This window comes from Mus musculus, chromosome 2, assembly GCF_000001635.26.
Source record: "Mus musculus strain C57BL/6J chromosome 2, GRCm38.p6 C57BL/6J".
NCBI lineage: Eukaryota > Metazoa > Chordata > Mammalia > Rodentia > Muridae > Mus > Mus musculus.
This window is the reverse complement of record NC_000068.7, coordinates 21433846-21459062: the sequence shown is the minus strand read 5'-3', so window position 1 is coordinate 21459062 and position 25217 is coordinate 21433846. Positions and strand designations below refer to the sequence as shown.

The 25217-nt window shown below is 37.6% G+C and overlaps 1 protein-coding gene and 1 pseudogene across 1 annotated transcript in view; one reads left to right on the top strand and one right to left on the bottom strand.

The window, feature by feature from the left end:
- Gpr158 (G protein-coupled receptor 158) overlaps window positions 1-25217 on the bottom strand; it is a 462978-nt gene that overhangs the window by 371482 nt on the left and 66279 nt on the right. The window lies entirely within an intron of this gene.
- Gm13379 (predicted gene 13379) lies at window positions 15445-16354 on the top strand (annotated as a pseudogene).

Sequence of the window (25217 nt, the reverse complement as noted above, 5' to 3'; positions counted from 1 at the left end):
TTTTTTATTTCCAGAGTTGTCTCCCTTTGTGATTTCTTTATTGTTTCTATTTCTGTTTTTAAATCCTAGATGGTTTTTGTTCAGTTCTTTCACCTGTTTGGTTGAGTTTTCCTGTAATTCTTTCCAGGATTTTGTGTTTCATCTTTAAGGGCTTCTACCTGTTTACCTGTTTTCTCCTCTATTTCTTTAAGGGAGCTATTTATGTCCTTCTTAAAGACCTCTATTATCATCGTGAGATGTGATTTTTAAATCCAAATCTTGCTTTTCAATTGTGTTGGAATATCCAGGACTTTCTGTGGCGGGAGAACTAGATTCTGATGATGCCAAGTAGCCTTGGTTTCTGTTGCTTATCTTTTTGCCCTTGCCTTTTGCCATCTTGTTATCTCTGGTGTTAGGTGGTCTTGCTGTCTTTGACTGTAGCTCTTCTCTTTTGTGGGCCTGTGGGCCTGTGATTTTAGGTATGTCAGTACTCCTCTGGAAATCAGCTCTCTCCTGGCAGGATTTTTGCCTGGGAAGGGGTGAGGGGAGGACTGTGGGACAGCCTTAGAACCAGAGTGAAGATGGAGATCAGAAGGATCCCATCCCCAGCTGCTCCGATATTCCTGTGCCCTGTGCCCTCCCTGCAAGTCCCACTTTGGACAGTTATTAGAGCAAAAGTGGTGATCTCACCTCTGAGGTTAGAAGTGAGAGCACTCCTGGGAGACTAGCTCTCTCCTGGCAGAATCTTTGTGCACAGAGGGCTGTGGGACAGCCTTAGGTCCAAAGTGCAGATGGAGACTGGGAATTTATTTTTTCATTAGAAGATGAACAAACAAAAAAGAAGAAACACAAGGAACTCTTATACACATGTACATTCACACACCATATAAGAAAACAATACTATATAAGCAAAAGAATAGGAAGAAAAAATAATGCCTAGACAAAGTAATATGAGGCAGGAAGTTACAAAAATATCATTGAGCTTGTTTGGATATCCATATATAAGAAAATACATACAATATTTGTCTTTTGTGGTCTGGGCTACATCACTCAGGATTTTTTTTTCTAGCTCTATCCATTGTCCCCTAAAATTTTCATAATTGTTTATTATTATTATTATTATTATTATTATTATTATTATTATTATTATTTTTCATGACAGGATTCTTCCAGGTAGCTCTAGCTGTCCTGGAATTTACTCTGTAGACCAGGCTGGCCTCAAACTCACAGAGATCTGCCTGCCTCTCCCTCCCAAGTGCTGTGATTAAAGGTGTGAGCCACCATCACCAAGCTATTTTTTAATGTAAGTAGATTCTTCTTTCATAAAATCCATCCCAACTACAGTTTCCCCTCCCTCATACTGGAAAAAAAAATAACACTTCAACAAATGATGTTGCTTAAACTGGATATCTACATGTAGAGGAATGCAAATAGATCCATACTTGTCACCCTGCACAAAACTGCAGTCCAAATGGATCAAACACCTCAATATAAAACCTGATATATTGAACCTGATAGAAAAGAAAGTGGGAAATAGCCTTGAGTGCACTGGCACATGGTATGACTTTCTGAACAGAATACCAATATCACAGTCACTAAGATCAATAATTAATAAATGGAACCACTTGAAACTGCAAAGCTTCTCTAAGACAAAAAGCACCATCAATTGCACAAAGCAGCAGCCTACTGAATGAGAAAAGTTTCTTATAGAGGGCCAATGTCAAAAATACATAAAGAACTCAAGAAAGTAGACATCAACAAACCATATAATCCAGAGTCAGATATGGAAAACAGATCTAAACAAAGAATTCCCAATAGAGAAATCTCAAATATCTGAGAAAGATATAAAGAAATGCTCAACATCCTTAGCCACCAGGGAAATGTAAATCAAAACTACTTTGAGATTCCATCTTATACCTGTCAGAATGGCTAAGATTATAAAACAAGTGACAGCTCCTGGTAGTAAGGATATGGATCATGGGGAACGCACCTTCATTGCTGGTAGGAGTGCAATATTGTACAATCACTATGGAAATAAAAATGGTGGTTCCTCAGAAATTTGGGACTAGATCTTCTTTAGACACGGCCATACCACTCTTGGACATTTACTGAAAATGTCATAATTTTTTAATATCTGAATATATTCCATTGTACAACTGTACCACATTTTCATTACTCATTCATCAATTGGTAGACAGCTAGGGTATTTCTAGTTTCTGGCTGTCATGAATAGAGCAGCAAAGAACACGGATGAGCCAGTATATCTGTACTAGGATGCAGAGTCCTTTGTGTATACATCTCAGAGTAGAATAGCTGGATATTAATGTTGATGTATTCCCAGCTTCATGACAAACTGACACACTACTTTCAATAGTGGTTGTATAAGTTTGCACTCCTACAAGTAGAAAGTAAGCACCCCCCTCCCTCTCTACAACCTTACCAGCATGATTGTCATTTATTTAACTGATCTTGACCATTCTAAGGACTCCAAGATGAAATCTCCAAGTAGTTTTGATTTCCATTTCCCTGTTGCCTAAGAATGTTGAACACCTCTGTACCCTCCCCAAGCCTTGAGCAGGCTAGCTCAGACCTGCTCTGCCACTGCCAGCTAGCCCAACCTAGAAAAGGTCTATTGTTCTGCCACATCTGCTATTTTCTCCAAGATGCCATTACCTGCTGAAAGGCTGAACCTGTCCCCCAGACAAAGCAACAGCCTGGCGTGCTGGGGGATGGGCTTTCCCCTTTTTTAAGTTCAGACTCAAAAAGTAAACTTTGGGCCTTGATCAGTACTTGTCTTGGTCTCATTCTTCTCTTGTCATCAGATTCAGGGCATCTGATGTTATAGTGAGATCCTTGACCATTTTGAGTTAAGCTTTGTGCTGGGTGATAAGACAGATCTATTTGTATCTACCCTCCTCATGCAGCTATCTAGTTTGAACACTAATACCATTTGCTGAAAACTCTGTTGTGGATATAGTGTATATTTTTGGATCCTTTGTCAAAAATCAGGTATATCTGTGGACTTATATTTGGTTCATCAATTAGATTCTACTGACAAAGTTATCTATTTTGAGGTCAGTGCCATGCTGCTTTTATAACTATAGCTCTGTTATACAGCTTAAATCTGAGGTAGTATACCTCAAACAATTGTTTTATTGAACAGGATTGTTTTAGCTATGCCAAGCTTTTTGTGTTTACATATAAAGATGAAAATTATTTTGATAATGTTGAGGGAGCCATAGAGAGGAAACAGATAAGTAGAGGGGTCATTAAGAGACTACTACATAAGACACAAGACTCTGGATTTAATGTTGAATGTCAAATAAAAGGTGGATATAAGGTATATTTAGAACTAAGAGGTAACTGTAGTCAGAAACAAGAAGTAGGTAACTCCAGATTTTGGCAAAGGCTAGGGTGGGTGGGAACCAACATGAGGGGGTACAAATATAAGGAAGACTAGGTAAAGTAGTGGATTGGAAATGAAAGGGTTTCACAAGAAGTAATGACAAGACAGTCAATTTCATTTCTTCTTTTAAAAACAATCTGATCAGTATTAACTCATAAGTCAAGATGCATCAATTGTCCCTATGTTTTAAACAGCAAAGAAAATGTCAGTGTCTACAAAGCAATCTATTTCTATGTTCTTATGCAGAAAAGCAGGAAGTTTTTAGTGACTGTAGGAACTACTTCTGTGTTACAACTATCATACCAGTTGTAACATAGAACTCATTAATGTACCCTTCAGCAAATGGAAAGAAGGCATATAAACTTTAGACTTGCTTTCCATATTGCCTTCTTATCTCTATAAATCTACTTTCTCTACCAAGTACAAACAGTGATGATCAGCAGCCTTATTCCCCCCAAAATTTTAAATGACTTCTCATTTTCAAAGGCAACACAGTGAGTCAGAAGCACGACTCAAGCAATTGAAAGGAACATGACTTTATAAACTAAAGGTGTCCTACTGTGTAAACTAAGCTGATTAAAAAAGAAATCCCACTCTTTTTACTTTTAAAAACATTTAAAAAATGACATGATTTTAATATTGGTTAAAATTCTGTTGAATAATTTGGCTCTGTGTTGCTGCCTACTATCACCCATCTAAACATGGTTGCTTAATTACTTTAATCAACATTTCTTCATTTGGTTTAACTAATTGCAATCTCATTCATCTTTTATTAGTCGATTGATTATAAAGTGACAATAAAACCACATCTGGCACAAAATTGGCAAGATAAAGAAAACTAATTTATAAATTAACCTACATAATTTTAACCTAGAAGAAGTTATAGAGCTAGGGAGTTTACTTTAAAGTACCCATTCCAGAGTCAGGTCATGAGGCAATCCACAGTGGAACATCCTCCAGAGACAAGGCACCCACAGTTTTTCTCTTATGCAAATAATAATAATAATAATAATAATAATAATAATAATAATTACAACTTCTGTTGCCTACTAGAAAGAGGAATTATGAACTTCTTAAAGCTACAGTAGTGTACAAAGAATATTTCTTTTTATAGTTAATCTTCAAAAAAAATGGTTGCAAAAATCTCAAAGGTGTTTTAAAAATCAATGAACTATATCCCTGGTCAAGAAAGGTCGAAGAAATTTTTCAAATAACAGCAAAATATGCTTTGTTGCAATCTTTATAAGAGATATAATCTCTCATCTATTCCTTGGAAAAAAATACATATCCAACTCACAATAATCAACTTCTCCAACTGAATTATAATCCTCATGATTTTTAATAATCAATCACCATTATTTACTTTCCTCATGAACCACATAATTCTGGACAAATATTATTTTGTATTTCATATGATACAGAAATTCTTGGATAAAATAAGCCAGGGTAATAAAAATGTTGAATTTGCCTAGGAAATAAATTTCTGGTGTGGGTCACATGTGTGTATACATGTGTGTCCAGATAAATGTGGAAGACAAATACAGAAGCAATGCTTTCTGTAAATACTTCACCCAAATTTGTATAATTTGAATTAATATATTTAATCTATTCTTTAACTGATTAGCTTTGAATTTTGTACTCATTTCAAAAATAATAGTAACTACTAAGTTCTATTTGCCATTCTCAAACTCTTTACTTCCTCTCTCACAATTTCATTATCTGGAAACAATAACATGATGATTTAGAAAGAAGATTCAGAACAGTTTTACTGAAAATAATAAGTGCCCAGTGCCATGCTTTAAACAATCTGCTGTCATAGGGAAGGTGTATCAAGGGAAAAATGTATTGATTCACAGTAACCTTGAATAATCGATCAGTTAAAGACAAAAAGCAATCAGCTATTCTAGGAAACGTTTCTAAATTATTGTTTAGAAAAAGAGTTGTTGATCTCAGTGTTTCTCGTATAATATTAAGTTTTACATACAGTATTTTCTTTCATGAGTGTATAAAAATGGAGGTTATAGGACACAGTCTGAGTAAACTGCTCTTTTTCGACAAGAGTCACAGTTTGTAAGTGAATTTATCAATCCAAGGGAGCTTTCAACATGAAAGGAAACCAGAGAGCTGAGAATCTGAGACAGCTTGTAAGCCTTCCCAAATCCCAATTAAACTGCCTAGAAAGAGCAGGGGCAATAGAAGCTATAAGGGAAGTGTAGTTCCTCACACCACACTTAGGACAGAGGCTATGCTGAAGTCAGGAAACTGCCAGGAAAGGACTTGCAGCCATTCATTCCCCACACACCAGAGTCACGCAGAACACAGAAGCTGCAGAGACCAATGACTCCTACACTCCCACCTCCACCCAGCACCTAAGGAGCTTCCTAAAGCCAGAGAGATCTGAGAACTTCAGATTTTAACTCAGCACCTCTGCCAGAAATTCCACACATTAGCATTCTTTTTATTTCTTACTGTTATTTATTCACCATTCTTGAATATATTTCCTGTTGATTTCTGCATGTCTTCAACAAAAATGCTCTTTCAAGCAAACTTTTTCTAAAGGAAAGGTAGTCCAAAGAATGAGAGAAAATCTTTATCTGCTAAACATTCAACAGTTAGTATGTAGAATATAGAAAGATCTCAAAAACTATCAAGAAATAACCCAGCCAAAAATGGGCTATAGAACAGAACAGACAGTTATCAAAAGAAGACATGAAAATAGTTGAAAAACATTTCAAAGTATTCAACATTATTAGCTATCAAAAATATTAAATTAAAACTACTTGAAAATACCAGTCAGAGCCGGGCGTGGTGGCGCACGCCTTTAATCCCAGCACTTGGGAGGCAGAGGCAGGCAGATTTCTGAGTTCGAGGCCTGCCTGGTCTACAAAGTGAGTTCCAGGACAGCCAGGGCTGCAGAGAAACTCTGTCTCGAAAAGCCAAAAAAAAAAAAAAAAAAAAAGAAAAGAAAATGTCAGTCAGAATTGGTATCATCAAGTAAACAAGTGACCAAATAACAAAAAATGTTGGCATGGATGTAAGAAAGGGTAACACTTCTGTACTATTGGTGATAGTAAATACTAGCTCAGCCTCTATATATGTCAGTATGAAGGTTTTAAAAAATTAAAAATAAAAGTCCATTCAACCCAGCTATATTACTCCTGGGTATATACCTAAAGGAATCTCTATCCACCTACAGAAGTATTTGCTCATCTGTCTCCACTGGTATTCTACTTTGGACGCAGTATTACCAGAAGATCCAGCAATACCTCTCCTGGGCATATACCCAGAAGAAGTTCCAACTGGTAATAAGAACACATGCTCTACTATGTTCATAGCAGCCTTATTTTTAATAGCCAGAAGCTGGAAAGAACCCAGATGCCCCTCAACAGAGGAATGGATACAGAAAATGTGGTACATTTACACAATGGAGTACTACTCAGCTATTAAAAACAATGAATTTATGAAATTTTTGGACAAATGGATGTATCTGGAGGATATCATCCTTAGTGAGGTAACCCACTCACAAAAGAAGTCACTAGATGTGCACTCACTGATAAGTGGATATTAGCCCAGAAACATAAATGCCCAAGATACAATTTGCAAAACACAAGAAAATCAAGAAGAGACCAAGAAGGGTGGATACTTCATTCCTCCTTAAAATAGGGAACAAAATACCCATGAAAGGAGTTACAGAGACAAAGTTTGGAGCTAAGACGAAAGGATGGACTATCCAGAGACTACTCCACCTGAGGATCCATCCCATAATCAGCCACCAAACCCAGACACTATTGCATATGCCAGCAGGATTTTAATGGAGGGACCCTGGTATAGCTGTCTCGTATGAGGCTATGCCAGTGCCTGGCAAATACAGAAGTGGATGCACACAGTCGTCTATAAGATGGAACACAGGGCCCCCAATGGAAAAGCTAGAGAAAGCACCCAAGGAGCTGAAGGGGTCTGAAACCCTATAGGTGGAACAACAATATGAACTAACCAGTACCCCCACAGCTCGTGTCTCTAGTTGCATATGTAGCAGAAGATGGCCTAGTCGGCCATAACTGGGAAGAGAGGCCCCTTGGTATTGCAAACTTTATATGCCCCAGTACAGGGGAATGCCAGGGACAAGAAGTGGGAGTGGGTATGGATAGGGGAGCAGGGTAGGGGTAGGGGAGGGTATAGGGAACTTTCAGGTTAGCATTTGAAATTTGAAATGTATATAAAGAAAATATCTAATTAAAAAAAAAAAGCCAAGACCACCCAGAAAAAAAAAAGATTCCTTAGAAATCATGGACACAACAATCAAAGAAAATGCAAAATGCAAAAAGATCCTAGCTCAAAACATCCAGGGAAACCAGGACACAATGAGAAAACCAAACCTAAGGATAATAGGTATAGATGAGAATGAAGATTTTCAACTTAAAGGGCCAGTAAATATCTTCAAAAAATAATAGAATTAAACTTCCCTAACATAAAAGAAGAGATGCCCATGAACATAAAAGAAGCCTAAAGAACTCCAAAGAGACTGGACCAGAAAAGAAATTCCTCCGGACACAATCAGAACAACAAATCCACTAAATAAGGATAGAATATTAAAAGCATCAAGGGAAAAAGGTCAAGTAACATAAAGGCAGACCTATCAGAATTGAACCAGACCACACCAGAGACTATGAAAGCCAGAAAATCCTGGACAGGCATTATACAGATCCTAAGAGAACATAAATGCCAGCAAGGCTACTATACCCAGCCAAACTTTCAATTACCTTAGATGGAGAAACCTAAGTATTGATGACAAAACCAAATTCACACAATATCTTTCCACTAATCCAGCCCTTCAAAGGATAATGACAGAAAAAAAACCAATACAAGGACAGAAACCACATCCTAGAAAAAGCAAGAAAGTAATCCTTCAACAAACCTAAAAGAAGACAGCCACAAGAACAGAATGCCAACTTTAACGACAAAAATAATAGGAAGCAACAATTACTTTTCCTTAATATCTCCTAATAATAATGGACTCAATTCCCCAATAAAAAGACATAGACTAACAGACTGGCTACACAAACAGGACCCAACATTTTGCTGCTTACAGGAAACCCATCTCAGGGAAAAAGACAGATACTCCCTCAGAGTTAAAGGCTGGAAAACAATTTTCTAAGCAAATGGTCTAAAGAAACAAGCTGGAGTAGCTATTCTAATATCGAATAAAATTGACTTCCAATCCAAAGTTATCAAAAAGGACAAGGAGGGGCACTTCATACTTATCAAAGGTAAAATCTTCCAAGAGGAACTCTCAATTCTGAATATCTATGCTCCAAATGCAAGGGCAGCCATATTCATTAAAGAAAGTTTAGTAAAGCTCAAAGCACACATTGCATTACACACAATAATAGTGGGAGACTTCAACACTCAACTCTCATCAATGGACAGATCCTGGAAACAGAAACTAAACAGAGACAGAGTGAAACTAACAGAAGTTATGAAACAAAAGGATTTAACAGATATCTACAGAACATTTTACCCTAAAACAAAAGAATATACCTTCTTCTCAACACCTCATGGTACCTTCTCCAAAATTGACCATATAATCGGTCACAAAACAGGCCTCAACAGATACCAAAATATTGAAATTACCCCATGCATCCTATCTGATCACCACAGACTAAAGCTGATCTTCAATAACAACATAAATAGTAGAAATCCTACTTACACATGGAAGCTGAACAACACTCTACTCAATGATAACTTGGTCAAGGAAGAAATAAAAAAAGAAATTAAAGACTTTTTAGAATTTAATGAAAATGAAGCTACAACATACCCAAACTTACAGAACATAATGAAAGCAGTCTTAAGAGGAAAACTCATAGCCCTGAGTGCCACCAAAAAGAAACTAGAGAAAACACACACTAGCAGCTTGACAGCACACCTAAAAGCTTTAGAACAAAAGGTAGCAAATTTACCCAAGAGGAGTAGACAGCAGGAAATAATCAAACTCAGGGCTGAAATCAACCAAGTAGAAACAAAAAGAACTATACCGAGAATCAACCAAACCAGGAGCTGGTTCTTTGAGAAAATCAACAAGATAGATAAACCTTAGTCAGACTAACTAGAGGGCACAGGAACGGTATCCTAATCAACAAAATCAGAAATGAAAACTGAGACATAACAACAGAACCTGAGGAAATCCAAAACATCATCAGATCCTACTACAAAAGTCTATACTCAACAAAACTGGAAAACCTGGATGAAATAGACAATTTTCTAGACAAATACCAGGTACCAAAGTTAATTCCAGATCAGATTAATGATCTAAACAGCCTCATATCCCCTAAAGAAATAGAAGTAGTCATTAATAATCTCCCAAACAAAAAACAAACAAACAAACAAAAAATCCTAGGACCAGACAGGTTTAGTGCAGAGTTCTATCAGACCTTGAAAGAAGATCTAATTCCAATTCTCCTCAAATTATTTCACAAAATAGAAACAGAAGGCACTCTACCAAATTCATTCTGTGAAGCCACAATTACTCTGATACCTAAACCACTCAAAGACTCAACAAAGTAAGAGAACTTCAGACCAATTTCCCTTATGAATATTGATGCAAAAATACTCAATAAAATTCTTGCAAACCGAATCCAAGAACACATCAAAATGATCATCCATCATGATCAAATAGGCTTCATCCCAGGAATGCAGGGATGGTTCTAAATATGGAAATCCATCTCTATAAACAAACTCAAAACCAAAAACTACATAAGAAAACTAGTAAGAGTTGGTTGGTCATTATTGAAAAATCATGGAGGAACAAATAACTGCTAGAACCAAATACAATAGTTAATAATCAATTAGAGGGATGGGCCTTTTACAGGCCTTATGCATGTTGTGGAAATTCATATGTGCAGCCATCCTAATGCATGTAGAAATCAGTTTCCTTGGAGTCATCTACCAACTCTACAATATTTCTGCCTCTTTTTCTGAGATAATCTCTGAGCCCTGAGAGGTGTGTGATATAGCCATCCTATTTAAAGCTGTTTCTACAGTCTGTTACTCTCTGTGCCTGGACTAATTGTAAATTTCTGCACTAATCTCCATCTACTACAAACAGAAATTTGAGGGTTGAGAGATACATTGATCTATGGATAAGTCATTAGAATTCAGTTTACTACTGTGTCCTTTCAGCAAACTAATAGCAGTAGGTTCTCCCCTAAGTCTAGGGCCTGTCTATTCATGGCTTCTTGACCTGATAATAGTGCCAGGTATAGATTTCAATCTTGTGGAGTGTGCCTTACATCCAATCATAAAGTGGTTTGTTACTACCGTGATATCCATGCGACTATTACACCAGTGGCACCTCTGGGCCAGCCAGTAGTTACTGTAGTATGCAGGGTTCACCGATCAGCAAGAATAATGCTTATCTTCTCCTCCCATAGTATACATAGCATCTTCTAGCACAATAAAAGCTAGCCAAAGGGAGTGAAGCTTCCAGATGAATACCAGCTTGATTTCTCTATGTTCTGTGACTCAAGCATGTGGTGTTTCCAACAACTGTATATTATCACAAAATTCTGGATGGTAATAAGTATCAGTGGCAATAACACACAATTTGGGGACTTTGGGACTTCACTGACAAACAACTCCAAAAGAAGTAACCCATTTTTTGTTTGCCTATGGCATCTAGTAGGGGAATTGCTACCTAGTATAGAGTAACTCATTTTAAACTCAAGCCAGACAAATCCCAGAATGGACAGGGGACATGGGTACAAAGTCCCACCTTGAGGTGAGTGACAATTGATAGATTCTGGGGAGAGGGAGTTAGTTTTCTTTAAGATAAGCTCCTGGTAGACTGTCCACACTCTACAAGAAGGCCATGTGTCCAAAAATATGAGAAGCACAAGTTGGGTCCAATAGGCCTTTTAAAAAGGTAGGTGGGGTTGTCCATGTTGCAGTTTGTATTGTGATGATAAAACATATGACAATAAAATACTTGGTGAGGAAAGGATTTGAATGGAAGCAGAGCCCCTGCATGAACATTGCTTATTGGCTTACTCTTTGTAGTCTGCCTAACCTACTGTCCTATAGTATCTAAGACCACCAGCTCAAGAGTGGCATTAGACATAGTGAGCTGGGCTCTTCCATATCAATAATGCACAAAGAAGTGAACTGCAGGGGCTGCCCACAGGCCAATCTGGTAATGACATTTTCTCAAATAAGGTTCCCTCTTTGCATATGACTCTAACTTTTGTCAAATTGACATTAAACTAGCCAGAACAAGCACACAAAGTTTGGATATGGGGGAAAGGGTATAGTTTAGAGAGCTTGCAGAGCAGGTGAATAAAATCAGAACACATTGAAACCAATTTTTGAAGAACTAATGTTTAAAAGAGAGAGAGAAAAAAAAACATGGGAAAAGAAAATAATTATAGATAATTTCATACAGAAGCAGGGTAAGGAAGAAGTGACATGAAAGTTGAAGAAGAGAAACTACAACTGGAGAACTTCTAAGTTACTGATGAATAGGCAAGAAAATGAACTATGATTATTAACGACCAACTTCCTGACATAGATGGAACTGTGAAGAACAATATAGAAAGCTGTTAATATTTTCCATTTCCAAATCTCAGTCTGCTATGCCAAGACTCTTTCTTTGGATGATAACTTAGTTTTTTATACTGTCTAGGTCTGAGACAGATGAGGGAGACCTGAAATACTGGGCAGGATTTGCAAGCTGTTAAAAAAATGCTAATAAAACATCACCTCAACCAAGATTAATGTTAATAAATTCTTTTTAAAAAATGCATAAATGAAAGGAGCAGCTAGAGGGAAAGAGCCTTTGATAAGACATCTCAAACTTTTTTTTCCTGAGTGGAGATGTATATTTTAACTGAGGACATGTGCTTGGGGCATGCATAAATGGCTGTGATATAATTAAATAGCAATGTGAAAATTGCCCTCATCCCCACCATGAAAACTGAATCTATAAATAAACTCCAACACAAACAAGAACTGTTTTAGAAATGAATCTCTAGTCCTGGAACACTGACACTCAACTCTCATCTGTAATCAAGTGTTATTAAGTAAAAATGGGAAGGGAAATTGGAGTTCTTCATTCTATATGGCATGAGCCACAACAATTTGGTTATCCCGGATAAGCTATTCAGCTTATCTGTTCTCATTTGTAAAATGAAAAAGTGAACTATGTGCTCTTCAGGATTCTAAATTACCCTCTTTCATTGTCCTGTTATCATTTTATTTGAGAAGCAATAAAACATAGTAGGCAAAGCAGTCAACTCAAAAACTCAAAATCTACAATTTACAAAATATCTTACTATAGGCAAATGGCTTATTCACATTGGGCCTTGTTTTTCTTAAAGGAAGCATTAAATTTGGGAGGATTACATTAAGATGGGAAACTTGTTTAATACAGGGTTTGGTATAACGTTTGCAGTAGGTACATTTTAGATATTATTTTTTCCATTTCTGATGTACATTACTGGTAGAAAGACAGATTCAGGAAACTAAAACCCATTACCATGAGAGCTCTGTCCCCGTTTATCTGAGCGCTGGTTTAGAATAGCTAGTAACTCAGAACATGGCAAATCACTCAAGTTATGCAATCGCAAGCTATGTGCTTATGGCCCACACATTCATAATTCTCCATTAAAATATGAAGGCACATATATTAGTAACAACAATTAAAGAAAAGGAGGCATTAATCTGAAAGAGAGAAAGAGGAGACACGTGAGTGTTTAAAGGGAGGAAAGAGAATGGGGTGCTGATGTAATTATAATCTTTAAAAAACTTAAAGTTAAAATTTAGTATTTTAATTTTTAAAATCATAAAGGAGGGATGGTGATATTGCTCAGTGACAATGGAACTTTCCACCAAGCCTAAGGACCTGAATTCAATCTGCAGAACATACACGGCAGAAGGGAACTGACTCCTTAAAGTTGTCACCAACCTCCACACCTGTGACCTGTGTACACACACACACACACACACACACACACACACACACACAAAGAAAAACAAAACAAATAAACCAGTCTTCTAGCCCTACCCCCAAGCTGAATTTCAGTGTTGTGTTGAGATTTTCTTTAGGTTTTGTTTTCAAGAAAGAGTCTTTACATTTTAAATATGTGCTTTGATTTCATATTCAGTATTCAGTGAAATTGTGTTTATTTGTACCCAGTTATTCAAGATATCATAATCTATCATTTTAGCAGGCCCACACATCTGTGATTCCCCTGAAGAAGCTAACGATCCTATTACATTTCCTCCTAAACTACTCCTTTGCTTTTTATGTGGTTGTTGTTGTTGTTGCTGTTGTTGTTGTGGCTTGACTAAGATGAGATTAACAGGTAAAGGTTTTCATGATTCTCTAAGCATGGCAAAGCTCTCTGGGTAAATTTCCACTGTTGTTTTGTTTCTCCTTACTGTTCATGACACATCTGTTCATTCTGCCAGCTTTCTCTTGCTTCAAACCCACTGGGATTGATTCAGGTGAATTTCTTCCTTAAGTTGGTTATAGGCAACATGTTTTTCGTGTTTAAAAATGAATGATCTTTTCTCTCAGCTCCTGTTTTCCAAGGCTATTGTTTTTGTCTGCATAGAATATGGCAGCTCCTCCATTTGGATGAGCTCCCATGACAGGGATGTCCACTGAGGTGCCTATTTCTTACTCTATCTTGCTTTTGTCTTGAAGCAGTATGATCTTTCTTCACCATAGTAGATTATACAAATCCTACATTCAGATTCCAATATCTCCTCAACTGAAGAAAAGGCAAAGAATGGAGGGAAGAGATTTCCCTCTTATACCCCTTCAATTGGTTGCTATGAGCATACCTCCAGCTATGAATGTAAACACTGCAAAGGAAGAAAGAGAAAGCACTTTTTGTTTCTCTTTATCAAAATTGAGCATGAGAGAAAAAGAAAAGTCTGGTGACTGTAACAGTGCGTGGGTAGATGCTGTTCAAGGTACAGTAATACTACCATACACATTTAATCAACAGGATTCACACAGATTTGTGCTATTACACTGAATGCTAATTAAATGTGCCATGTCCTGACACCTAAAATAAGGTGTCACCAAATCCAACCTCAAACAGTAGGGATCAATCTCACTGCAAAGTACAATTTGCACAGAAGCTCACTCAAGAGAAAATGTGTTTTCCAGCTGTTTTCCCACAATGTAAGAATAAATAGAAATAGACCTGGGAAGCAGTGACACTATTAAGAATACTAACAGAGATGCGATCTCAGCTCTAAAGCACTGAGCGTCAAGCAAGCAGTTACACAGAATTTTAGAAAAGTGTGTCCCACCCTAGTAAATGATGTAGGATCCAGATAGATAGGCCACTACCCTAGCTCTGCCAACGACTAGGAGTGTGATCTTAAACAAATCACAAAACCTGTTTCAGCACCACTTTCTTTACACATGAAACAAGATAATTGAGCAAAATAAATTTGGATTCCCTTCTAGGTACAAGTTGTATGTAGTTTTAAAAATTGTATATAAAGCCCAAAGAGATTGCTAATTTTGTCTAGCATTTATTTTGCCAGCACGAGGAACTCAGGGCTCTCAAAATCTCTTGGATATTTAGAGCTTGATGATAGTCAGACAGCCTCAGCTACTCCAAGATCTAGGCCCAGAGAAAGAGGTTATCTTTTAAAATAAGATGGGTGGTTCCTGAAGAACAACAATATTGACTTCTGACCTCCACACCCATGTGAACATTGGTGAACGAGTAGCTACACACACTTGCACCTGGATGATCAAACATACATAAATGACAAGCAAATAAATACATGATAAGTGTTTTGTCTGTGGCAGAGACTATAAAAGTGAACAGAATAATGATTGGTCTTTGGTGCTGTATGTGAACTAAAACCAGGCACAAGCACAGTCAAATTTAAGTGACCACTTATCAGTTTCCCCTTGGAACAGCTTCCCAATATTTCTTCCTGCAAGCTGTGGAAAAGGATACTAAAAACCGTTTGTAATATGAAAAGCATTTGTCTGTTATATGATTGTAGCTATTGACAAAAAGCCACATATTAAACAAGAGCTTCAAGAGTTCAGTGGGGCCGGGGAAAGCCAGAGCCCAACGGGCATTGGAAAACTCTGTGCCTTGCAGAGGAAAATCAGCTAAACGTGGGAAAAGGAGATCCCAAGAAGCTGAGAGGCAAAATGTCCTCAAATACATTCTTTGTGCAAACTTGCCGGGAGGAGCACAAGAAGAAGCACCCGGATGCTTCTGTCAACTTCTCAGAGTTCTCCAAGAAGTGCCAGAGAGGTGGAAGACCATGTCTGCTAAAGAAAAGGGGAAATTTGAAGATATGGCAAAGGCTGACAAGGCTCGTTATGAAAGAGAAATGAAAACCTACACCCACCCCCAAAGGGGAGACCAAAAAGAAGTTCAAGGACCCCAATGCACCCAAGAGGCCTCCTTCGGCCTTCTTCTTCTTCTGTTCTGAGTACCACCCCAAAATCAAAGGTGAGCATCCTGTCTTATCCATTGGTGATGTTGCAAAGAAACTAGGAGAGATGTGGAAAAACATTGCAGCAGATGACAAGCAGCCCTATGAGAAGAAGGCTGCCAAGCTGAAGAAGTATAAGAAAGATATTACTGCCTACAGAGCTGAAGTAAAACCTGATGCAGCGAAAAAGGGGGTGGTCATGACTGAAAAGAACAAGAAAAAGAACAAAGAGGAAGATGAGGAGGAAGAAGAGGATGAGGAAGGGGAGGAAGAAGATGAAGACAAAGAAGAAGAAGGAGGAGGAGGAGGAGGATAAGTTGGTTCTAGTCCAGTTTTTTTTCTTGTCTATAATGCATTTAAACCCCCTGTACACAGCTCACTCCTTTTAAAGAAAAAAATTGAAATGGAAGGCTGTGTAAGATTTGTTTTTAAACTGAACAGTGTGTTTTTTTTTTGTATAGTTAACACACTACCGAATGTGTCTCTAGATAGCCCTGTCCTGCTGGTATTTTCAATAGCCACTAACCTTGCCTGGTACAGTCTGGGGTTGTAAATTGACATGGAAATTTAAAGCATGTTCTTGTTGGTGAACAGCACAAATGAGTTATAAATGGGGCAGTAGTTTTGTTGTTGTTGTAGTTTTTCTGGGTTTTTTTTGTTTGTTTGTTTGTTTTTTCTTTTGGTTTTATTTTTGGGTTTTATTTTTTTCATCTTCAGTTGTCTTTGATGTAGCTTATACAAAGATAATTGTTTGGTTAACTACCACTTTGTAATTGCAAAAAAAAAAAATGTTGCTGTTTTGTTGACATTCTGAATGCTTCTAAGTAAATACATTTTTTATTTAAAAAAAAGTGTTCAGTAAACACATTTTATAAAAGAAGGTTGATAACCACTTAACAAAACAGTGCTCACCATGTTTAAGATGTATAACAATTACCTGAGATTTTTATTGTCAAAAATCAGAACCTTTTAAGAGCACCTCAAAATCTTTATTTTTATGGGCATCCAGGCAACCTTGATGAAGGAAGACCTGAACAGCACTCTGGAAAGAAAACTCTAAATGATGTTTGATTCATACAGTTCCCTGTGGAGCTAAAGAATGGTATCTATGGAATTCAAATGGCCCCAGTCATTTTCTTCAGACAAATATAATTTTATATAATCCTAAAAGTAGTCTTTCCCAACAGTTAATTCCCATTTCTGGACAACATAGCTACAAACATGCATGCAAAACACACACACAAACCCTAGGCAAAATACAAAATATGGACAATGGAGAAGAATTCATACTGACAATTGGGAGTTTACTTAAGTTGTAATAACATAGCCAAGAATGGCCCTAAAGGAGTTTGTCTGTTTGTCTCTTTGTTTGTTTTTAGCAATCTGAGATGATAAAATACTCTACATCTATCTAATAGTTATGCAGCCTTGATGGTTACTGGCAGATAAGCAAAGTTATCTTTTTTTCATACATTCTGTTGTTGAATGTTTAGTGTCTCAATGTGTGTGGGTCACATCATGAACTCAAATGCTCATTCATCTGTTGTTCCTGACAATCTGAACATTTCTCTTACTTACAGCTACTGCCCATTTCCTCATGAGAACCTACATGCTTTAATGCTGGGGAGTATGCTGTTTGGCAAAAGATCTTATCATCTGTCTACCTTGCTAACTGATGAAGGTAGGCTAGGGAAAGGAAGACATGATCATCTGCATCTTCTCTTCCCCATCTTCTCTTCCCCAGACCTCTCTTGGGTTTTTTTCATACCTCAACAACTGATCACTTTAAAGTGAAGCCTCCATCCCCCTCCACATGTTTAATACAGTGTGATTGCCCAGTTAAAGGAATAAACTATTTTAATCAAATGTATGCTTCATGTGTCTTCTGCAGAAGGGAGATCTAGTATTTCTTCAAGATAATGTATTTGCAGAGCTCAACAACAGAATCAAAATAGCTTTGGGTATTGTGTAAATAACTTTAATGAAATTTGGTATCCAAATAAGTGGGCCAGGTAGAAAGTGAGATATCTCCACTGCAAAGGGAAATTATAGCAGTAACTGTAAACACTGACAACCGCCTTCTTTTCCATATACTACACAGAGTTCCATATACTACACAGAGAAAATATCAAGCAAACATCATTTTCTTCAAGAGATAATTAAGACACAGAAGAGGAAGAATGCATTAGGAAAGAAATTATTGTTTTCTCCTTCACAAATCCTAACCTATTGTGAACAGGTTAAGTTGACCCTGCTCACCGTAATTCCATACACACTGATGATGAGTACAAATTCCCCCATAAGTCTTTGCACCTCAAAATATGTTTAGGTATAAAACCAAATATTTTTCTTTCTGAGGAAAGTATGAAGGGGAGAGATTTCTGTGATCTCTTCCTCAGCATGCTTATTGTTGGCATATAGGTAGAGTACTAATTTCTGTAACTTAGTTTTTTATCTTGTCACTGTGCTGAAAGTATGGATCATTTCTAGAAGCTTTCTGGTGGAATTTTTAAATCTCTTATGCATAATATCATATTGTCTGCAAACAAGGATAATTTGACTTTCTCTTTCTCTTTTTTAGCCTTGAGGTCCCTTGTTGGTCTCATTACTCTAGCTAGAGCTTTCAGCACCATACTGAAAAGGACTGGTGAGAGTGGCCAGCCTGGTCTCCTTCCTGGTTCTAACTGAATTACTTCAGGTAAGCTTTTATTATGCTGAGGCACGTTCTGTCCAGACCTATTTGGAAGTTTCTAGAATTTCACAAAACAATGTCAATAGCTAGTGACATTTGGTATTTAAAGACCAGCACTGCCCTAGACAGATAGTCTAATCTACTGTGTTATGCTTTAGTAAGTGTTGCTTTTGATGGTGAAGCTGCCAGAACAGGAGTATGACAAGAAGACTATCTGATGACGTCATCTCATGCAGCAAACTCAAGAGCCTAAGGAAGGGTGCAGGGGCTACCTGCATGCTGGTTTATAAGAACCACTGTCCTTATAACAAGCCACAAAAGTACTTTGGAATAAAAATATCTATTATAGTTTCAGTTATAACATGAGCTCATTATGAGATCTGGGATGAGGAATAGCTTTTCTTGATTGATGGTTCCCTCCAGCTCTTGTGGTCCAAAATCCCATGAAATGAAGATTCTGACACTGGCTCAGATCTCATATCCAGTTCCAGGTACCAAGCCTTGGTTCAAAGAAGTCCTGGATGAAATGTTCAAAGTCCAGAACATCTCTGGATAACATTTCTCTCTTGCTGTAATTTGAAGGAACATTTGCTGTTTCTATTTCTTTGCTTCGCAAGCAGCCAACATTTTCCCTTCAAATTAGGCTTCCCCTCCCTCCTCAGTCTCTGATTGCTGTGTTTATCCTGCTGTATTTTGACGGCTTCTATTTCTATTTCATTTTGCACAGGAGGACTAACTTCTGTCTTGATGAATGAATCTCCTGAGGGAAGTCATCCATTTTTATAAATATTCTAAGAAGGTAATTTCTTGCTCAAAATAGAAAGCTGACATGTTTGTCTTTATGCTTATATTTACGGGTTGATTTTTAGCATGAAAGCATATAATTAAGAGACAAGGTCTTGAGCTATTCTAAAGAAGAAAAGGAATAGAAAAGAGAGTAAAGAAGGATAAAGGGCAGACAACAGAATGGCAGACAATGGGAGATGGAAAAAATCTGAAAAGTATACCAGGAAGTGCTGTATGTCATCTCAACTAACTAAACAAACCCCAAATAAAAAACTCCTCTTCAGCAAATAGCAAACATGTTTACTTAAAAAAAATTGTAAGAATTTTAAAACCTGAAGTGTAAATGATTTTAAGTGGCGTTAGTGAATTAAATCATTGGACTTGGTGACTACTTTTTACCGTAGGAAATAGAAACCTAGCCCTCTGAGCATCAGTTGCTCACTGACATCAGTCTATCCTGAAGTGTCTGATAGTGAAGAGGATATGAGGCGGTCAACACCAATGCAGGAGTTGTGTACCATCACCATAATCAATCAGGGGCATTGTTGGGCATGTATATCCACAAAGAAATGTATGATGAAACTCTAATATCCTGTTTCCTGCTCAAAATCAAGCCAGACAAAACCCCAGCTTGAATGAAGGCAGAGATCATAAAGCCCTGCTCCTAACTAAGGAATTCTTAAAAATGCCTTCTGAAGAAAGAAGAGTTGGTTTTGTTCAAAGATACAGTTCCTAAGAGGCTATGGAAATAGGATGACTTCCTGTATTGTTCAACTTTGCATCTATTCAATATTTAAGTAATGATTATAAGTGTTGTTCTGAGAGCTAAAGATAGCATTGGGGTTCAAACAGACCTATGTGCCATGAAGTCTAGTAGAAAGGCCTGACACAAAGTAATATTACCATACAGATAGAGACATAGAGATTTGCTATAACCAGAATGACAAAATTGTATAGGATTCCATGAAAGCAGGTAACAGTAAAGCCAAACCTAGTAAAAAGCCACAGAAGTCTCTACAAAAATGCTGCTGAAGCAACTTGGCAAATGGCATGGCAATAGAGACAAATTTGGAGAGTTAATTGGGCACACTGCTGTCCTGAAATGAAAGAACCCAGTACAGCATAGGAACTAAAAGACAGCCATGCAAGTGTACAGAGGGTGAGTTGTACAACAAAAGAGGTGAAAGTGCAGGAATTGTCAGGACCCCAACTTGGAGCACCTGGGAGGTCCAGAAAGCAGCTGTGTGTATCAAACAGGTGTCTCAATTCTCCTAACAAGGAGCAGAGAACTGAGAGCTCATGTGGATGGGGCTATTGGTAATGCTGAATTTGAATTTGTTTGAGCAGAGGTGTTACTCCATAGATAATAAGAAAAGCCCAGGAAAATATCTATAAACTTGGATAAAATGTGGAAAGAGGGAGGTAGCCAACTATCTCCGGTTTCTGGCTTGTGTGAGTTGGTGAATGGAGTCACTCTCTGGGATACAGAGCACAGAGGTGACAGTCTGAGCTGACTGGCAGTGTGAGACAGCGAGGGTGTGTTGGCTCTGGAGAGCCTTTGAGGCATCCAGACGTGACACATTCAAAGTAGATGCCTGTAGGTCCCACTGCTTTCCTCTTCCCCTACTTCCTTTTCTCAAATATTTCAAAAGTGCTTTCCAGGAATTCCAAATACTCTCTACTCTGTTCTACAGAAAATCCCAGTTGCACGGTGCTACATTCAAACCCAGCTCCAAGCTTCGTCCTGCAGGTAGGAATCAAGCCACTCATATATGACATAAGACTATCTGGTCTTCAGAAGCACAGGGAATCTCCTGTGTTCTTAAGCAGAAGAGCCTTACATGAAAGGATAGAACATCAAATACATTTCTCCCTGCTCTCCGAGGATCCAGTGGACAGGCAGGTGATTTTACCTTCTGGAAGCACACCATGGTGTCTTATTTACACTTCATAAAGAGTCTGTGGCTCTTCAAGGTCAACAGCAAACAACAGATGCCTAGATTTCTGCAAAGGTCTTTGCCTTTGAACTAGAAGAACCCTTTCCGTATCAAACGTGGCCAAAAGCTGAATGGAGCAGGGAGGTGGTTCCATAGGTAATGCTACTTTGGCACACAAGCCTAACAACGCAACTTCCCATCTTGCCCCACACAGTGGAAAGAGAGGACTGACTTCTGAAAACTGACCTCTGACCTCTATATGCATACTATGCTCCTTCTCTACATGTCTATCAATCCATCTATACATCCATCTATGTCTATATCTATATCCATATCTATATATATATTCATCCATTCATTCATCCATATCTATGCCTATCTATCCATCCATCTGTATCTAACTATATATCTATACATACATACATCTATCTATCCATCAGTATTTTTTGGAAACTGTATGTTCAATTTTTTTGTTCACTTATTGATTGGGTCATTTGCATTTGTGTGTGTGTTTGTTGCACATGTTTGTGCAGGTATGTACAGAGGCCAGAGATGAATGTTAAGTGTCCTCTACTATCATTCTCTATTTGATTCTCTTGAGACAGGATCTCTCACCATGTTTTTGATCCTTTAGCAACCAGTAAGCCCCAGCAATTCTCCTTTCTCTACAACTACCCCCCATCCTAGTGCTGAGATAATCTTGGCTTTTTCAGAGTGATAGGAATCCAAAATGAGGTCCTCCTGCTTGCTTATGTAGCAAGTATTCTTACCCACTGAGACATCTCCCCATTCCTGAATGATTTCCTGGATGTTGAAGCTTTGATATCTCTAAAATCTAGATATTATTCCTTGTCAGATATAAAGTTGACAAGGATTCTCTCAGCCTGTAGGCTGTCTCCTCGTTCTATTCATTGTTGGCTTTGTTTTGCTGAAGATTTCCAGTTCCTGCAATCCCATTTGTAAACTCTTGTTAAAATTTTCTATATCACCAATATTTCAAAGAGAAGAAATTCATCAATTACAACTCTTTCAAGAATCATTCACATCATCATCCCAAACTATTGATGAGGTTATAAACTCCTTGTAGCACTAATGAAGCATCATCATTCACTAATTTAATGCATATATTCATCAAAAAGTTATTGCATGTATAGTCTATTTGCAGGCTATGCACTATGCTTGTTATTCACCTCTGCACAGAAATAAAAAGGAAATGTGGTGTTCAAGAAATTTAGGATATAAAACAGTAATGAAAAGGGACAATTATTTGTGTAAAATAGCCTTTCCTTGTTTATTTTAATTCCATTAAAAGGAATCTCACCTTAGCCCTTTGCAATAAAGGGCTCAGAAAGACATCCATTCCATCTTCTATATAACCGTGATTCCCTAGACACTAGACAAAAAGAAAAGCTAAAGAGCAGTAACAAGGTTTTATTCTGGTAAAATCGAAGACAACCGTCAACTAAAGGGTTGTACTTAACATGCAAATTATAGGTGGTTATCTTGGAGGAAAGAAACCCAGCTCTATGAAAATCTCTCACAAAGAAACTTAATGAAAGATTTGTGATCAAGAATAGGGAGTTGAAAACCGGGTGTGGTGGCGCACACCTTTAATCCCAGCACTCGGGAGGCAGAGGCAGGCGGATTTCTGAGTTCGAGGCCAGCCTGGTCTACAGAGTGAGTTCCAGGACAGCCAGAGCTATACAGAGAAACCCTGTCTCGGAAAGACCAAAAAAAAAAAAAAAAAAAAAAAAAGAAAAGAAAAGAAAAGAATAGAAGTTGAAGTGTAGACTAAATAGGACAATGCAGGACACATGAGATTGAATGATGGGGAAGAAAGAATCCATGCAGTGAAGAAAATGCAGTGCACTGAAGCAGATAAACTGAAGGCTGCCCTGCTAAATCACCCCATGCCATGGTATTAATCTGAATCCCATCAGTGACATGAAGCCATTGGGATGTTTGAAGTAGAGGGTACCACCATACTTTCATCTTGAAAATACTGCTCAAACATTAACATGGATATATTATTGTTGAATGACAACAAGAAAATGTTCAGAAACACTTCCTAATAGGACCAAAGTTGAAAGGATTTTTTTTTTTTTTTTAGTTCCTCATGGTACTAATTCTTCCATCAAAACTTGTATCTGGGATTACTTCCTGTGGAATCCAGTTTTATGACCTATTCCTTCTTCCTAGTAACCAAATTGAAAGTTTCCTCACCACATCCCTGGCTGTGGGGCTTCTATGATGAACCAAGCAAGCAAAGCTGAGAGCCCATGAGCTGAAAGCCAAGGAATATGCCAGCAGTATAGCCTTATTGCATGCCAACCTCCCATTTTGATCAGTCCTCTTGAAACATTAAATGTACATCATGGTCTTGATTTTACCACCAAGTAAACATGAGCACAGATAGCACTACGACTGCAAAGGTTCCTTCCAGGTATCACTGTGGCAAGGTCTAGAGTATCATCTCAGCATGTGCAAGATCTGCATCCTAATGTAAGCAAAGGTCATGAGAGCAAATGAGCACTGTCAGTTGTCACTGTCCTTACTCTAGTTCTCTGTGAAATGTAACAAACCACTTCAAAGGTTTAGGGCTAAAACAACACATACAGTGTGCATGCCAATGTGCATGTTTATGTGCATGTGTATATGTGGGTGTGTAGGTGTGTATGTGTATGGGTGTGTAAGTGGGTGTGTATGTGGTTGTATGTATGTGTGTTATAGCTAGTGGCATGTAGATTGGATTTGCTAGGCAGCTCACTAGTCATAATTCATTCGGAGAGATGAAAACTGGGCCTAGAGTAATATGGCCCAGTAATATGGTTGTCTGGATACCCAAAATGATACTTACATGCCTGCCTGGCATTTTTCCTGGAATAGCCAAAAGCAATGATATAGAAGACCAGTCATTACCACATAACTTCTTCAAATGTCTTGTCTGAGTACCCAAGCAATATGGGAACCACAGGTTGGGTCAACTTCTTACAGAACTAAGAAGAAGCATTCTAAGAAACCAGAGTGGAAGATGCAGGTTTTCTTAGATTCTAGCTCTAGAAAATGTACCAGAGCAGTCTGGTTATATTCCATTGGTTGCAAAGAGGTAGCCAATACTCAGGGTAGGAAAGACAGTACATAAATTTTGCTGTGCACTACCATATATTGCACCTATGACTACTCTAATTATTCATACTTATTTCCCCCCCAAAAAAACCAGAATTTTTTTAATTATGAGAAGCAATATCTCTGAGTGTAAAATTAAATATATCTTACAAAGAAACTAATACTTTTAATAAAAATGTCAGAAAATTTATATCACAAATTTTCAGAATAAAAGTTTTAGTCCATATTTATTTTGCCCAAATTCATTTTCTCTGAATTGTACTGCAATTGTAATTCAATTGCATTGAAATGCAAGTTGAGAAAAAACTAAGAAGTTACTTACAATGTCTTCAAAAGTGCACCAAAGTTATTAATTACTCATTCTACACAATGTTCTCTTGAGGAAAATAATGATAATTATCTATTATCATGGAGAGAAATAATGGGCTTCTGAAGACCAACTTGCCCAATTGCGAGCCCAAAGAATGTGGTTGCTCTCAAAAGCATTGCAGACCCAACTCTCCATATTTAGTGTAAGAAGTCTGCACGCTCATGGGCAAGCCATCTGTCCACATTTTGAAATATCTTTTATCTTATAAACATTAAAATTAACATGTTGAGCTAATCATTTGCTAATTTTATAGATCTCTGTTTGCTCTACTTAGCCCCACTCCCTAAAAGATGCACAAAAAAGCCCCAGAAGATGGAACAACATGTTTTATTTACAAGAAATAAGTCACTATTTAGTTCAGGAGAAAAAAGTACAACCCTGTAACTATATTACATATTTCAGATGCTTTGAGCATACATTAAAGGCAACCATAAAGCAGTGTTTTAA